The sequence below is a fragment of the Pleurodeles waltl genome, chromosome 8 (assembly GCF_031143425.1).
Source record: "Pleurodeles waltl isolate 20211129_DDA chromosome 8, aPleWal1.hap1.20221129, whole genome shotgun sequence".
NCBI lineage: Eukaryota > Metazoa > Chordata > Amphibia > Caudata > Salamandridae > Pleurodeles > Pleurodeles waltl.
In genome coordinates, this window is record NC_090447.1 from 1425430422 (window position 1) to 1425436421 (window position 6000).

The 6000-nt window shown below is 46.1% G+C and overlaps 1 protein-coding gene across 5 annotated transcripts in view; it reads right to left on the minus strand.

Annotated features, from left to right (window-relative positions):
• Window positions 1–5762, minus strand: part of KCNJ6 (potassium inwardly rectifying channel subfamily J member 6) — a 1253811-nt gene extending 1248049 nt beyond the window's left edge. For 3 of the 5 annotated variants that reach the window (XM_069202552.1, XM_069202551.1, XM_069202554.1), the window contains exon 1: window positions 5345–5762. The gene's annotated coding sequence lies outside the window, so the exon portion shown is untranslated. Of the gene's footprint in view, window positions 1–3695; window positions 3908–5344 lie in introns of those variants that run through there. The other 2 variants (XM_069202553.1, XM_069202555.1) reach the window with 2 other exon arrangements.
• Window positions 5763–6000: the final 238 nt, after the last annotated feature.

Below are 6000 nucleotides of genomic sequence, written 5' to 3' on the forward strand. Positions count from 1 at the left end.
GTGCTTGAATAAAGAATATTGAATATGCTGCTCCCTACTGTGCTGAAAGATCCATTTTGAAATGCTAACCACAGGCTGTCAACTTTCAAAACCAAACTTGTGTTCTAACCAGGGCTTTTGAAAGATCCATGATTTATTTCCTAAATATGTTTGTATAAATTTATTTATTAGCTCATCAAGACGTTTGGCTTAAAAAACATTATGCAATAACATAAATCACAGAAGTAATATTAGAAAGTATATACATTCCCTGCCTTAAATGCATTTAATGCCAATGAAAACAACGTTTTTTTTAAATGACGTTTACCAAAATGTGCAATTGCAATAACCATATAGGAGATTTGATGTATCAGACAAATTACACTGTGTCTGGTTTCATAGGTGTACTTTTTAAATTTTAGGTAATTCTGTTGATCTACAGAGAACAATCTAATAAAATATGTATCACATCACATTTTACACATAACTTATGTACGCAAAACCTATTTTATCTGTATTGCAGACATTAAACCTAGGATCTTCCTGTCAGAATGTACTCCTAATTTTGGAACCAATTTGCAATGACATATCATGCTCTGACAACGTTTTCCAATGTGAGAATATTCCCCTGCCCCCTGTATAGGTGAATAGAGGCTACAGAGCTTTTCCCAGATAAACAGTTTACCTTACACTGTCTACTCAATTTGTGGGCTTAAGTTTTGAGTGTTGCTTCAACTCTAGTTCTGAGTGTCGTTGCTCCTTGGCCATATCATGTATCAATGATCTTTTCAGACATATGGCCCTGGTCCTTAAGGAGTGTGTTTGCTCTGACCAATAGTCTCTGTATTCTTCATAGACTCTACAGACAGCCCACATTCATGCTGTTGCATCAATCTACTAAATGTAAAGTAATTTCCACTTTTGTACCAGTTAACAGCATGTGTGTGTGTGTGTGTGTGTGTGTTCACGTCAGAATGCATCACTGTCCTGTGCAATCAGCATGCATACATGATGAAGCCCCACTCATGCTGACATGCAGTGCCAAAACACTAGTAAATCAAGATGGTGACGTCACTTTCAGCTTTGCATGGAAAGATAAAACAGTCTCGTTTCAAAATACATCCTCATGCAAGCAACATACATAAACCTTCTTAAATTCCTCTGACAGGAAACTGGGGCTAGAGGAAGAGAGAGCTTAAGGAAGAGGGGCTCATTGTTACTTTTAGACTACTGTTAACATAGGACATAAACTATGTCAACCTGCTTTACTACAGTGCAAAAATGCCTACAACCTTCTGTGTTGTATGTGCTGAGACATTTATTTATGGGTCTGGAATGCCAGTAGCCTGCTCTGTCTTTGGCCTTAAAACAATGACAGCCTGTCCTTTCATGGGATCAGAAAACCTGCCTCTGCACTGTGTCCGTGTTACTAAACAGTGTCAAATGTATCTTTCCAGCATATGGTAACGCCCATAAATGTTGCTGATCATGGTGCTGAAACGTCCACAACCCGACCACCTCTGTACAGGCAGCAGAAACTACATCACTCTCCCTGTCCAGAAATCTGAAACACTATCATGCTGCTTTTGTTTGGATTTAGAAACACTTCGGTAGAGCTATAACACCATGAAGCTTCTCAGTCAATGTTGCTCAAACACCATCAAGCTGCTCTGCCACTGAAACACCTTCACCCTTCTCTCTTCATGGTGCTTTATGACCCTAGACCTGCCCCCTCTTCAGAGCTGAAACACCAGAAAACAGCTCTATAGTGCATTCCAAACCACCATCAACCTATTACATGTGCAATGCAGAACCACCATGATGCTGCTCTCTCCAGAGTGCTGAAACACCGTCAAGCTACTCTATGTAGAATTCAGAAACACTATATGCTGCTCTGTCCAGAGTGCTGAAACATCCTCAACCTACTCTACGTAGAATGCGGAAACACCATCATGCTGCTCTGTCCAGAGTGCTGAAACACCGTCACCTTACCCTACGTGGAATGCAGAAACACCATCATGCTGCTCTGTCCAGAGTGCTGAAACACCATCACCTTACCCTACGTGGAATGCAGAAACACCATCATGCTGCTCTGTCCAGAGTGCTGAAACACCGACAACCTACTTTAGGTACAATGCAGAAACACCATCATGCTGCTCTATCCAGAGTGCTGAAAAACCATCAACCTAATCTATGTGTCTTCATTGCAGACACACAATCAGCCTGCTCTGCCGGGGTGCTGAAAAATCGCAAAAGTGTTCAGACTAGGATACGCAAACACATCATCCAGCTTAGAATATAGTATTAAAGCACCCTGAACTTACTCAGTCAAGTGTGCTGAAAAAAACATTCACCTGCCTTTCTAGAGTGTTGAAACTCCACCAACCTGCTCACCCCAGAATGCTGAAACACATCCAATTAATCAGTCTAGGCTGAGAAACCCCCATCAACCTGCGCTGTCTAAAGCGTTGAAACACTGTCGACCTACTCAGTCTAGGGTGCTGAAACACCACCAACCTAATTAATCTAAGGTACTACAATACTATCAACTTGCTCTGTTTAGAGGGATACCGTAAACTTACCCTGTCCAGGACACTGAAAGACCACAAGCTTGCTCCGTTTATTGTGCTGAAACAGTGCTTATATGCTCTTTCTAAAGTTGTTCCTGGTGCTGAAAAACCATCAAGTTGCTCTGGCCAAGCTACTGAAACGCAATTTTCTATCCCAATGTGCTGAAATCCGACCCAGCTGTTCTGTCCAGTGTGCTGAGAAACACAAAACCTGCTCTGTTGGTGATGCTAAAACACAACTAACAACTCTGCCCAGAGTTAGGGTGAGCAGACGTCCCGGATTTCCCCGGACAGCCTCAGTTTTCAGAGGACTGTCTCGGTGTACCGACGCTTTCCATAATTTAAATACATATCCCAGTTTTTTTAAACAAAGGTAAAGTTATCATGCAAAGAAGAATTTAAAAGTATACTCTCGTGAAATATTTTAACTGTTTCAGGCAGGACAGGTGGCAGCAGATGGGAGACAAAGGTCAGAGGAGGGCGGAGGTGGGGGAGGGGCTCTCAGGGTAGAGGAGATGTATATATTTTTTTACACGGCTATGCAAAAATCGAGACAGACCAGACCCAGAAGTAATGGCAAATGTTTTAGTCCTACTTTTATGTCTGGCCTTTCCCGGATGTGTGTTTTTTTTTTGCTTCTTAAAGTCTGGTCACCCTACCCAGAGTGATGAAACACCAAACTGTTGAGTCGAGAGGGCAATATTTGTCAAATTGCGCTCTACTCATGGCGCAGAAACACCTCGAAGCTGCTCTGACCAGGGTGCTGAAACACAGCCGAACTGCTCTGGCCATGGTGCTGAAACATCAAACTGTTAAGTCGCAGCGGTGTATTTTTGAAGTTGTGCTCTCCAGAGTCCTGAAACACTACGGAGCGGCTATTTCAGAGTGCAGAAACACCTGCAGACTTCTCTGCCCTTGGTGCTGAATCACTAGCCGGCTGATCTCGGGAGACCCTAGTCGCTCCCTCAGTTTATGGTGCAGCACTTAAATCAAAAGCAAATCTCACAATCAAATAATACTGGCTAGTACACAAAGAGCCCTTGCTCCAACCTCGCGGCTCTCTTCAAAACCTTGCACCTCCAGAACCACACAAAGAACAAGAGCTGTTTTTAATACACAAATAGCTGATCCGCGAAGCAGACTCACCTGGGTATTGTGACCCCTCTGGGCAGGCCCGCGGGGTACTGCACGCCGCGCTGTCTACAGCGCCAGGGGCCGCGCCGAGCAGGTCACCGCCGGCAGCGCTGCCCTCGCCTGATACGGGAAAGTTTTACTCCGCATTTCCTCTGAAATTGAAACTGATTCTCCATGGGTCGCCATGGTGATGCGGAGTTCTCTTATGTTCAGGCAAGACGGGCATCGCTTCATTAGCACAGCCTGGGTGGCACGTTTAACCCTTACCGAGCCACATCCCTTGCGCCACAGCACATCCCCTGCCCCGCCCCCACCATCCCTTTCTGTTTCTGATCACACTGATGAGTCTAACGTGGCTTGGGTGTTTGACAGCCCCTCGCAAATTTTGACCTGGGAAAGATGAAGTATAATCTTGGCTTCCCGATGTGAACAAATTGTGTGACACTGGGCAGAACATCATCGCGCTTTGTCTCGCTTGTCTCGTTTATTAAAATTGAGAGTGCTTAAAACGAGTTAATACATCAGCTCTATAAGATAAATATGCATCTGGATATCTATCTCCTTCTATTCAAGCCTTTTACAGACTCTGGTCGCTATGAAAAACAACACAGCGCTATCAACATTATTCTGCATGTGTTAGCTTTAACGTTAAATGTAGCTTGCCCCGCCGCCGCACCTCGCGTGAACGCCTCTCCCAGCCAGCCACAATGTTATGCAATATTATCAGTGCGCCCAGCAATCACAACGTACTGGCTGCCGATAGCAGCGGCCCACGTCCGCGGCGTCTGACAGCATCCTCTGGCCGCGGCGAGCAGCGCTTCAAAGAAGCCGTGCGCTGGCTAGGCGCTAGCCACCACCACAGAGAAATCTGTTGGCGCGCTAATAACCGCGGGCTGAAAACTGACATGCCACGCATCGGCAAAGGTTTGCAGCGGCTGTAAAAGCATAATCCAGGCCAATAAAGCACTGCTGTTTGATACTGAATTGTATCCTATTAACGTGGCAGCGGATGGGCTAGCAGCGCGCGCGAGGATGGAACTAGCTTATATCTGGAAATCAGCAGGTGGGGAGAGTGGGGGCGGGGTGGAGGCCGTGGTGTGCAGTGCCATTTGACACAGGGTCGCTACAGTGCTAGCCTACAATTTGTGTAATACTGGCCGTGCCAATGTTTTTAAGCAGTCCCAATGATCAGAGATGACCAGACCCGGGCCATCTGATAAAAACCCAGCCCCCCCTTCTGGATTTTCTTTCCAACATATTCACTTTACATAGAATGCATAATATTTCTAGCCGCTACAACGACCGCAAGGGCTCACTGACAGCTCTCCCTCACTGGCGCTCCGTTTCTACACACTCTTAAGTTACGGTGTACAAATTTAATGTAAACTCTGCCCAGAATTTATTTAGAGGGAGCTTGGCAAATAAATGCAGGCAAATACAAGTACTTTTACAGCCCACAGCGTGAAGCATATGGTAGAACGAATCAGTCTCCCCGCCCCCCAAAACCGCCTGTTAGCCTGACTTCCTGGTCACGTTTAGTCGCTGGCTAGCAAAGCCCACAGGCGCTTATGTGTCATCGTCCAGAGCGCAGGGGCCACTGAATATTCCACAAAGGAGCATAGCATGTTTTGCTTTCTCTCGCCCCGTGCGTTTTTCCTTACCTCTGCTACACATGGTTTTTCTTTTACTCAGTCATGGTTTCCGTTCCCAGATCCAGCAGGACACTGATGGCCGATTGTTGAATTAATGCATCAAGAAATCACATATGGCAAGGAGCCCAGGCTTCAGCAGGCGAGCGGGGTCTCCGGGCTTCCCAGGCTGGCTCCCTACGGCTCTTCCCCCATAACAATGTTACCCATGCAGGAACAGGTGCAAAGGTCCAATCCGGATCGGAGAACCAAAATAAAACGGAGTTGAACCCTACACAGATTAAAGAGGCCAGGAAAAAAGAGGCCGGCGGGGAATAAAAATGAAAGCGCAAATGGAGAGAAAAAGTGGCGGAGCGCGCAGAGGAACGTCGTGAAATCGGCAGATTCAACGAATTTCTACTCATGTTCCACAGCCGGAACCCATGCGATCGACAGTGCAAGAGGGATGGAGGTGAGAACAGCGTCTCCTGCTGGAGAGCTAAGAGAAGGCAGAGAAGGGCCGTGGAGAGCGTGTGAAAGTGATTGAAGAAGTGGGAACACTGTGAAAGTTACCCAGCCCTACGCGTGTCCCCGCTATTGTTATTCTATCACTATGTACTGGAGCCTGATTGGTGCACCCCAGAAAACTCTGCCGAGGGTAAAGATAGAGCCCTCGAGTTTGGTGTTAA